Below are 12,093 nucleotides of genomic sequence, written 5' to 3' on the forward strand. Positions count from 1 at the left end.
TGTGCCCCAGACGATCACTACAAACTGTGGGTCTCATTTGTAGAATCACATGATGTCTGACTTAACATCATTGATCGGTTTTTGCTAGGACCAATCGTCCTCCTACTACCCCCAAGCTAATGGCCAAGTAGAATTCATTAATGGCATCTTAAAGACCATGATCTGCAAGTTAGTAGGGAATGACAAAACCCATTGGCACTGAATTTTATATCCTATGTTGTGGGCATATCAAACTTCAGTCAAAACCACTATAGGCTTTTAACCATTTCAACTAGCTTATGACCTAGAAGCGGTTTACCTATCGAGTGTCAGATTCCTTCCCTAAAAGTTGTTGTTGAACTCTTTCCCGATGCCACTACCAAAGAAGAGTGTCTGATATACCTCAATCAACTGGATGAAACCCGTCAAGATGCCGAATTGTAACTCGAAGCCCACAATTGCTGGGTCAAATCCCAGTACGACAAAAAGGTCAAGCCTCGTTCTTGCCAAGAGGGAGATCTTGTTTTACTCTATGATAAAAAACATGACCTCTTGGGGGCAGGAACACTTCAACCCTTATGGATCGGTCTATATGTCATGACCAAGGCCCTCTCAAAAGGGGTGTATGAACTTCACGATTGTGAAGGAATCCTGCTCGACAAGCCCCGAAACAGGCTCTATCTGAAATAGTATTATGCCTAGTACTACACTAGACATGTGGTGAGCACCAGTATTGCAGCAATAATGCTGCAACTCCTGGGCTGCCTACTTTACTCTTATCAACCCGGTAGTTCATAACAAACTTGGAAGCGACGATGTTGTATGCACAAGTACTAGTTTTTACTGCAGGTTGTCACTTTGTCAGCTGGTGCAAGATCACTAGGAGCTCAAGCCAACTTCTATGGATTCCAGAAGAATCTCTATATGTGATGAAAGGAGAGAAAGACTACTCTACAAATACTACTCTAACGGTAGAAAGGAGAAAGGAGCTCAAGCCAACTTCTATGGATTCCAGAAGAATCTCATTTGCAATGAAAGGATTGAAAGACTACTCTACAGATACTACTCTAACTGCAGAAAGGAGAAAGATTGAAATGTAAAGCAAACCAAGTAAATCCTAATTAACCAACTAATCCTAGTTTTGCATAAATCATTATGGAAACCATGAAAAGAAAGTCATTACCTACTCAAGGAAGTAAACAATATCTAAATAAACTATTTCTAGAAGTAAATGAGCAAAAAACATCTTTTTGGATTTTTATGTATTTTTTAGTGAATTTGTCATGCATGTGATTTATTTGTTTGTGAATGTGGAAGTGAATAGGTGGTGTTAAAGGGTGGTTTTGGTACTTGAGAGGATGTAGGATGGTGTGGATGGGTCCTAGGAGGTCTCAGGTGGCCTTTTGGAGGCTTTTCTCACACTCGGCCTTCAAAAGGAAGCCTACAGGAAAATCTACAGGAGGACACAGGAAATCTACAGGAGGAAAAACAACTTTCTACAAGAGGCCTACAAGAGGAGGCCGAGAGTAGTTTTCACTGTTTTGAAGGTGTGAGAGTGGGTGGAAAAGGTGGATGAAGGTTGGAATGAAGTGTTAGGGCACCTAGGGTCTACCAAGAATCATTAGGAGAGAGAAAAGTTATTGGATTTGCTCAAGGAGAGAGGAAACAATTCCATAGAAAATGCAGGAAACTAAGGCAGAATTGAGGGGAGACTTGGGCAACCTATAGGGCATGGATAAGATGGAGGATGGGATGGATGATAGGCTGACCTACTACTAGAAGATATTTGTTGCATAAACAACTGACAATCAACCAATGAGATTAAGCAAGCAATGAAATAAGTGCATCTAGAAAAACAGAGTTTTGCATCCAACTAGTCTAAACTATGATCTATGAAAGGAAATGCTGAGAAATGATGCAAGAAAGGAAAGCATGAAAGAAGACTATTGTAAATGAAGAAATGAGCATGATGGAGAAGTTCTGAAGCAAAGCAAGACTAGACTATTAACCAACTAAAAAGCTGCAAACACTAGAAGTCCTATGAATGAGGGAAATCTGTGTTTTTGGGGGAGCAAGAGGGTCCTTTCCTCAAATCATGGTCCCAAATGTTAGGATATTCCGACACATAGGATATAGTTAAGTTCAACTTGGTCTAGTATAGAGTTAGGTTAGAGTTAGGTAAAGTGTGTTTCTTTACCGTTGTACATTTTGTAACTTACAATCTGACGGTGACGATATGTAGTGATCCGACGGTTCACTCTCACCTCGGTATTACCGACACTTGATCCGTGGCTTGACACCCGATTGGTCCATGAGTTCTATTTAAAGCACATGGAGGGTCATTGTTCGGGTAATCCATGCATGAGAGAAGCTTATGTAAATTTTCATTCTTTGATTAATAAATTGCCTGTAGTACCCACGTTGGGACAGGCCGTGGACTGTTTCCCTCCTTGCACTTTGAGGGTTTTAACCACGTCAAAAATACTGGTGTATTGATTTGAGATCTGGTTGTGAGCGGTGTCCTTTTGGTGTTCTTTCTGAGGAACTTACCCTGTAAATTCCTACATGGTATCAGAGCTATTTGAGGGCCGCGTCCGTTGGTGATCCAAATCTGAAGCCGGTAGAACTGCATGCGGCTGTCGTTTCCTAGATCTGCTGTTTCTGACTGCTTTCGGGCCGAGAGGACTGCTCTGTTGCGTTCGGAGCATCTGTTCCAGTGAGGAACCCCTTTCGTTTCACGCGAAAAGGTTTCCGGTAGCCCTAGCTGCGTCATTTTTCAGATCGGGAGGTATACAGTGTTTTTTTTGCAGTTTACTGTTATTTTCTCTCTGCTTATTTCGGTCTCAGTTTATTTAGCCTTTTTTTTAACCGGATCTATACCTTTCATTTCTGCGTATGCTCTTTGCCCTGCGACTCTGTGCGATCTGGGCAAATCAGAAACAGAAAGGAAGGATTTTTCTCATGCGTATGCTCTTTTCCCTGCACCTTAGTGTGATCTCGGAAAATCAGAAACATTGAGAAAAATATTTAGTTTTTCGGCTAAAGCTAACTTTGAGATTTTTTTAAAATTCTAGTTTTTTGGCTAAAGCTAACTTCGAGCCGCAAGGTTCGTTTTTCTTTGCATATTCGTGTTGGGTTTTGTGTTTTGTGTTTTGTAGGGAAAAAGAGCTTTCTCAAGGCAAGCACGCAAACCAAGCCCCCCCCCCCCCCTCTCTCTCTCTCTCTCTCTCTCAAATTTTTTGTATAGATCAATTGGTTCAAAGCTATTTTAAGAGAGTAGAGGTCTTGGGTTCAAGTCTCCATTTTGTGGGGGCGGATTTTTTTTTCATTCCCGCACATTCGCGCACTTTGCCGGCAACGTCAACAATTTTTTTTCAAAAAGCCATAACTTCTTCATCCGGAAGCCTTTTTCAGAGCCGTTTTTTTTAAAACCGCCTATTTTTTCGAGATCTATCCATTGGAACACTTACTTTCAGCATCTTCAGCTTCAGTTTTTTTAAAAATGGAAAGTCCATGCCAAGTCATTCTTGACAGCACTAACTACTTCCAATGGGTAGCCTACATGGAAGATTTACTTAGAAGTAAAGGTCTCTTCAGAATAGCCACAGACCAAGAGAAGAAACCAAAAGATGAAGACAAGGCTGCAAAATGGGAAAATAGACAAGATCAAGCACGTGGTTTGATAGGGATGTCTATTTCTCCTGATCTTAGATTCCACATTGCAGAACTTGAGACTCCTCATGAAGCATTAGAAAAACTTGCTAAAGTTTTTGGGATTAAAAATGAAATTAGAGCCCATCAACTTGAAAATGAGCTGCTTACTTTGGATCCTAATAATTTTTCTTGCATTGAAGATTTCTTGTCCAAATTCAAGACCCTTAGATATCTCTTGGAAGGTGTTAAAGTTAAGAAAGAAGATGGTAACCTTATTTATTCCATCCTTACTAAGTTGGGACCAGCCTACTCTGTATTTGTTTCCACTTTCCATTCTACAAGGGAAGCTTTCATTTGTCAAGGAAAAGACTACAAGGCCCCTTCCTTTGACTCCTTTTGTGATTCCTTAATAAGAGAACAAGAAAAACTCTTACACCTTGGTCTTCTTAATCTTGGAAACTCTTCCACGAAAGCGTTAGCCGCCCAGCAGCAACCAAATTCAAAGAATCCTAAGAAGTCATATCCTCAAAAGAATGGTCCTAAACCATCTCAGCCTCAAAATGAAAGATCATTTCAGCAAAATGATAAGACCAATAAAAACAAATGGAAGAAGACTGATAGACATTGTAACTTTTGTAATCGAGATGGCCACTTAGAATCTAAATGCTTTAAGAAGATGGAAGCCTTGGAAGCCGCAATGAAGAAACATAACATCCATGTGGAGCCTACTTCAACTTCAACTTCCGGAATGGCACTTTCTGCATGTCATTGTCAATCATCTCAGTCTGGTTATGCATTAAATGTATCTTCTTCTTCTTCTCATTCTCATGAGTGGCTCATTGATTCTGGAGCCTCTTGTCACATGGCCAAAAACCAAGCCATGTTTTCTTCTTTAAATGATTGTAACACCAAAAATATATATGTTGGTGATGATAGATCTCTTAATGTTGTAGGGACTGGAACTGTTCATCTAGACAATGGTCAGTTTAATGATGTATTATGTGTTCCAACCTTATCCTGCAACCTTCTATCTGTCTATCAGATAACTCATTCAGGTGAAGGTAAAATTGTTGAATTTTCACCTCATGATGTTGTAATCAAGGATCTAAAAGATCCTAAACAGATTCTAGCTACTGGTCTTGCTGATGATTCCAAAAGGTTGTATAAGTTTCACAACTTTGGGTCATCAAATCTTCCCTCAGTATTTGTTGCTCATAATGATGAAGTGAGCAAACTTTGGCATGAGCGATTTGGTCACTTAAACTATCGCTCCCTTCAGCATCTATGTAAAGAAAATATGGTGACAGGTCTTCCTATGGTATCTTGCAGAGATGGTGTTTGTTCCGGATGTGTACTCGGAAAACATCATCGGGACAGTTTTGACAAACGTGCCTCTTGGCACGCCTCAGCCCCTTTACAGCTTGTGCACAGTGATTTATGTGGTCCTCTTCCTGTTGCTTCATTCTCTGGCTGCAAGTACTTCTTAACTTTCATTGATGATTTCTCCAGACGCACTTGGGTATACTTCTTAAAACTCAAGAGCGAAGTATTTAACACTTTTTTGGCCTTCAAAGCCTTTGTTGAAAAACAATCTGGACATCAAATTCTTAAGCTAAGAACTGATAATGGTGGAGAATATGTTAAAAACACATTCATCAACTTTTGCACCGAAAATGGAATTCAAATGCAACATACTGTTCCATACACTCCACAACAAAATGGTGTAGCTGAAAGGAAAAATCGCACCTTAAAGGAAATGGCTAATTGTATGCTGCAATCTAAAGGACTCAGTCTTAGTTTTTGGGCCGAAGCAATTAATTGTGCAAATTATATAATCAATCGCACTCCTACTAAGGTTCTAGAGAATATCACTCCAGAAGAAGCTTGGAGTTCCATTAAACCAGATGTAAGTCACTTTCGTGTGTTTGGAAGTGAAGCATGGGCCCATATTCCAGATGAAAAGCATAAAGCTTTAGAACCTAAGAGTGAGAAATGTACTTTTGTTGGATATTCTGAAGATGTAAAAGGTTATAGACTTATTCCATTTAAGTCCAAAAATGTTATCATTAGAAGAGATGTAAAATTTGATGAAAATAAATCGGCCTGCGAGCCTAGTCCGGCGGATGTGCCACCTCTTCCTATCTCTTCTACTTTTGAAAACATTTCTTCTTCAGATGATGAAAGCGAGGATGATAATCCTCCCCCACCTTCTCAGGATCCTCAACTTCCAAGATGGGTCCGTGCTACTCGGGATGCAGCAGGTGATCTTGCCGGTGATCCTACAGATCAGCGACGTACACGTTCTCAGTTTGAAAGAGCCTCTTCTTTACTGGCTCAAGCTCCAGTAAATCATGATCCTGACACTTTTGCAGAAGCTTCAGGCCATCCACATTGGGAAGCAGCTATGAATGAAGAATATCATTCATTGATGACAAATGATACATGGGATCTTGTTCCTCTACCAAAGGGACGCAAACTTGTTAGATGTAAATGGGTTTACAGAACCAAGTATGGACCAGATGGGAAAGTTGATAAACATAAAGCTCGTCTTGTTGCTAAGGGCTTTTCACAGGTTGAAGGCATTGACTACACTGAAACCTTCTCCCCTGTTGCCAAAATGAACTCTATCCGCCTTGTTCTTTCCCTTGCTGCCTCTTTAAAATGGGAAGTCCATCAGATGGATGTTAAATCTGCCTTCTTGCATGGGGACTTGCAGGAAGAAATCTATATGGAACAACCCATTGGCTTCATACAAACAGACTCCAGCCTTGTTTGTCGACTTAAGAAATCCCTTTATGGCCTCAAGCAAGCTCCTCGGGCTTGGTATGCCAAAATGGATAGCTTTCTTTTAGAATCTGGCTTTTCTAGGTGTCATTCTGACAATACTGTCTACACCAAGAAAGTGGGCAACTCTCTTATCATCCTTGTTCTTTATGTTGATGATCTTATTCTTACTGGTAGTGATCCCAACCTTATAAACCATGTGAAGTCCAGCCTTAAAAAGAAATTTGAAATGACAGACTTAGGACACTTACACTATTTTCTCGGTCTTCAAGTCTTGCAATCCCAGGAGGGTATTTTCCTTTCCCAGTCCAAGTATGCTTGTGATATTCTTCGTCATTTTCACATGGAAGACTGTAAGCCAGCCCCTTCTCCCTTTCAGTCTGGAGTCAAACTTTCAGTCTCTTGTACTTCTCCTGAAGTTGATGCTACCTTATACCGTCAACTTGTCGGAAAACTCTTGTATTTAACCCATACTCGTCCTGATCTTTCCTTTGCTGTTGGCCTTGTTGCTCGTTTTATGCAAAAACCCCGTGAAAGTCATTGGAAAGCAGCTAAAAGAATACTTCGTTATGTTCGAGGTACAGTACAGTTTGGGATTCATTACAGTGCCAAAGCAGCTCCTCTGTTAGTTGGTTTCACTGATTCTGATTGGGCTGGTGACCCTGATGATCGGAAGTCTACTGCCGGTTATGTCTTCACTCTTGGTTCAGGACCTATTACATGGGCTTGTAAGAAACAGGCTGCCATTTCTCTTTCGTCAGCAGAAGCAGAGTATCGTGGTGCCGTGGAAGCTAGTAAGGAAGCCTTGTGGCTTCGTCAGATCCTATCAGAGTTTGGCTTTGAGCAGCAGCATCCAACCACACTTTGGTGTGATAATCAAAGTGCCATTCAGCTATGCAAAGATCCAGTCCAGCATCAGCGCAGCAAACACATTGAACTACACATGCACTTCATCAGAAAGCTCATTCATGACCATGTTCTTGAAGTGCAATATTGTCCAACAGATGATCAGGTTGCAGACATCTTCACAAAGGCTCTCACAGAGGCGAAGTTCACTAAACTTCGATATATGCTTGGAGTTCAGGAAGTTGTCACTAAGGGGGGATAGGCTCTAGTGCCTCCTTCCTTCTCCTATTGTGTCATATTTGTAAATCCTTCAATCCTATCCCAAGTTGTTCTTAAGGGGGGATGTTAGGATATTCCGACACATAGGATATAGTTAAGTTCAACTTGGTCTAGTATAGAGTTAGGTTAGAGTTAGGTAAAGTGTGTTTCTTTACCGTTGTACATTTTGTAACTTACAATCCGACGGTCACGATATGTAGTGATCCGACGGTTCACTCTCACCTCGGTATTACCGACACTTGATCCGTGGCTTGACACCCGATTGGTCCATGAGTTCTATTTAAAGCGCATGGAGGGTCATTGTTCGAGTAATCCGTGCATGAGAGAAGCTTATGTAAATTTTCATTCTTTGATTAATAAATTGCCTGTAGTACCCACGTTGGGACAGGTCGTGGACTGTTTCCCTCCTTGCACTTTGAGGGTTTTAACCACGTCAAAAATACTGGTGTATTGATTTGAGATCTGGTTGTGAGCGGTGTCCTTTTGGTGTTCTTTCTGAGGAACTTACCCTGTAAATTCCTACACCAAAGGGAGGAAGAGAGTCCAAGGCACTATTGATAGCCTTTTGGATCCCTTATTTATCACTACTCAACCTGCTATAGAAAGCACAAATGGAAGAAAACTATTGAATCATCAAAAGCAACCTACTCTTAACCATGAAAGAGGTACATCTAATAGCAACCTAATCTACAACTAAAATAAAACATACAAATACAAGTAAAGAGGAGCTTGGCTACATGGATTGGGCCCTAACCCAAGATCTTCAGCCCTCTGAGGTAACTCAGTGCTAGCTCAAAAAGGATTCCATCTTTATTTCCAAAACAATAACAAGATTACATGGAACTGTCAAAATAATAAGCTCGAAGCTGAGCAGAGTTTACATAAGAAAAAATACAACAAAAGTACCACAAAAATACCACCATAGTGAGGCCCTAGGCCCCTTTACTTATACAAATGAAGCTACCAACAACTTCCTTAAAATCAGGGAGGCTTGGCTCCCAAAACTCGAGATAATCATCAGTCATCCTCCACTTGTTTGGCTACCTTCTAGTGAATGATTCGGCTACTTGTACTCCGAGCTGAATGAAGGGGAACTTGAAGTGAGGAGTAATAAATGAGGGCGATTCCCTCCTATAAGTCCTCTCCTTTTTCCACTTCAAGTTATTGCTGCCATTTTTCTACTAGATCTTTGACTTTGACCTCGAAATTCAACAATAATCTGCATTAAACACATGTTAGACCACATGGCATCATAATTAGCTCAACTCACTCCATAAGCATAAATATAATCAGAAAATCATACAATAAGCTAAGAGAATGGTGTATTTGACTAGGTTAGGAGGTAAAATGAGCCCATATAATTACCCGTTTATGAGGCTCATCATCACCCCCCTACTAAAGGTGTTGCTCATCCTCTGAGCAACTTAGTCAATCTCCTCATCCTTTATGGCCCTATTGACCTCCCTAGCATCCCAGTATTCTGATGTGGTCTACTCTTCTTTGTCATAGAATCTTGCCTTCCTGTCTATCTCTTCCCACTACTCCTCTTCTTCTTCTCTAATCTGTAGACTGTGTGGTCAGATGTTCCATCTCCTCATGTATGCATGCACATAGTCATCCCCAAGTAGCCTTTTCTTATCCTCAAAATGTGCAATGGCTTGTGCCTGATTGGTGAGATATCTAGGGGCAATCTGAGGGTCATTGGCAAGCAAGTTGTATGTGTTGATGAATGCCATAGGATCTGATGGCTCAGCTCTTATCATTAATGGCTCATTTTGCTCCTTTATCATCAATCTTTTTATTTTTGCAGCCCTCAATTCTTCATGGTTCATCCATGAGGCCATGGCCATTAATTGCAGGTCCCCTAGATTTGCATTGGGGTCCCACGCATTCATGTCTATGAGGGCCATGTTATGGAGGTAGAATTCTGCCATCTTTGCCTTATCCTCTAATGTGCTTTGGTCACACAGATCCATAAACTGTCTGTAATCTTGGAAAGGCATTGTGCCTCTTTGTTCCAAAGTCTTTATCTGGAATTGTAACCATTGGTCCTTGAGAAATAGGCCATAGGATTTTGTTGGTGTTCTACATTGCAATGCCTCCATGGACCAAGTGGCCATGCATGCTAGTTGGGTCTCTTTCTCTTGCAGCTGCCTTCTTAGCAATTCATTTTCAGTTTCAAGGTGGTTTCTTGTAATTGCTTCTCTGTGTCTGATAGCACTTAACTCTCTGCCCATTTCTCTGAGTTTGTTCTCCATATGGCCAATATCCTCAACTCCTTTGGATTTGGCTATTTGCATCCACCTATGTGTTCTTATTCTCTCTTTCTATAATTCAAAGAATAGTGGAATTGCAATTTTTTGTGGAATTATTCTCCCCCCCTCAAGAAGATTGTAGTAGGAGCCAAGATTGGGCTGGGGATCAGGTTCTTGTAGCTCTATTTCTTCCTCATTTCCCTGTGGCTGTCCTTCTATCCTTTTCTCAAACTTTTGGGTCTCCTGTAGTTTTGACACTGTCTCTTGTAGAACTGTTTATGCCTCCTGTAGGATTGTTTTTGGGTCCTGTAGTTCTACCTTTTCTTTCCATGTGGGATATCTAGGAGTCCCCCTTTCATATGTGATAGGTGCCTTAGAAGGGGATTCTTTTCCTTGGGCAAAGGGTGAATCTTCAATTATAATTGGCACTTTTGAAGAAGGTTGGGGTTTCCCTATTTTGATTCTTGTGCTCTTCCTAGCCTTGCAATACATGGAGGCCTGCCTTTTTCTCTTCTGCTTTGGCTTCATGGGTGTACTAAGGGCAGTGAGAGTAGCTACTGCCTCTCTTTCCAGAGTCTCAGGGGACACTTCTCCTTGTTCTGTCTTTTCTGCCCCTTTTTCTCCTCCTTCTGTCTCTTTTTCTGTTTTTGTTTTTTCTGTTTCTTCCTGCTCTGTTTCTTCAGCTTTCTCCTCCTCTATCTTAGTTTCTTCCTTCTTCTTTTCTTGTTCTTCTAAGTCACCATTTGCTTCACCTTTTCCCCCTTGCTGCTCTTCCTGCTCACTGCCAGTAGGACTGATATCATAGATTAGGGATTTTATGTCATCCTCAGCTGTCATGTTTTGGAAGATTTCCCAAGCTATAGGGACTGTAAATGTATGGAGGGATTCTTCCACTAAAATTTTAATTAACCCATGGTGAACTAGCTGTTTCGAATATCCTGCTTTTACTTTAGTGTTGGAGTCAATGAGAGACTGTAGGACGAAGTAGGGGATGTTGAGCTTCTAAGGGGTTGGAGTGTCCATGCCATACCTTAATTCATGAAGGATTCTAAAGTGGTAGCCATAGACAATGTTGTACCTCCCCTCATAGGAAATATATTTGATTATTTGGTAGCTAACCTCATCCCAAGGATATGGTATTCTAGCCCTTCTAATGCCATTTTTATCCTCTACATGGGTTTCATTGTTCTAGAAGAAGTTTTTCTTAGCAGCCTGGCCAATTGGTTTCTCATCCTTACTCCAAGGCAATCCAAGAGGAAGGGTAGTGACCCTACTGATAAATTCAGGGGTTATCTCCATGGAAAGACCTCTAAAGGTGACAGTGGCATGTGTTCTAGTGTGAGGGACCAAAGAGTGGGCAAATTCTTGAGCAATTTCCTCATCAAACCCTCAGAATTTCTCAAAAAAGTTCATCCAATTTGCTCTTGTGAATATGTCCACTACTTGGGGATGTGCATGGAGCCTAGAGGATTTGGTGGGCTCCTTCCTCATAAAACCTCCTATCATTTTTTTTATTCTTCTTTGGGAAACCAAATGTGGAGATGGAGACAACAATTTTTGAAGAAAAACAGAGAAACAGAGAGACTGTGTTTTTTAAGAAATAAGCAGAAAATTTTTTATTTCCTCCACCTAAAGGCTTGATTTCACCCTCGAATTTAAACCACTACTTGCATATTTTGATATTGAATGGGGGTATGCATGGAACCTACCTCCTTAGCCCGAGAATCTTGCTAAAACCTGGTTTTCTCCATTTAAAACAACTCACTGGCCCTCTTGTAGAAGACTGTTGTCCCTCCTGTAGAATCCCTGTATGTGCTCCTGCAGAACCTATAAGTGCTCCTGTAGAAAACGCTGAGAGCAGGAATGTTGTGGGGAAAAATGCCTATGCAGGACGATCCTATCCACCTAAAGTGTGATAGTACTTTAGCAACAAACAGACACAGCTATCTAGATATTTCTTCCTTTGTGAAATGAAAGAAAGGGGAGATCAATGGACTTACCGATGTCTTGCGTTTGTCCCTCGATCAAGATCCTCTCCTCTTTGGGTGTTCTCAGCTACTTGCCTCCTCGCTTGCCCAGCTTCAAGAGAACAGCTACTTGATACCTGCGAGATCACAAGAGAACAGCTACTTGCGACAAGGGATGAACACAACTCAAAGATAGATATTCATATTCACAAATGATTCAGGATTAGATAAATCAAATACACCAATGTAAACATACATCAAATAAACATCAGCATATAGGAGAAAACAAGATAGCTTTATTGATGAATAACAAGGGTTTGAGAAGATTT

Source organism: Pinus tabuliformis, chromosome 7 (assembly GCF_031772625.1).
Source record: "Pinus tabuliformis cultivar Carrire ecotype Pingquan chromosome 7, CPIR1, whole genome shotgun sequence".
Taxonomy (NCBI): domain Eukaryota; kingdom Viridiplantae; phylum Streptophyta; class Pinopsida; order Pinales; family Pinaceae; genus Pinus; species Pinus tabuliformis.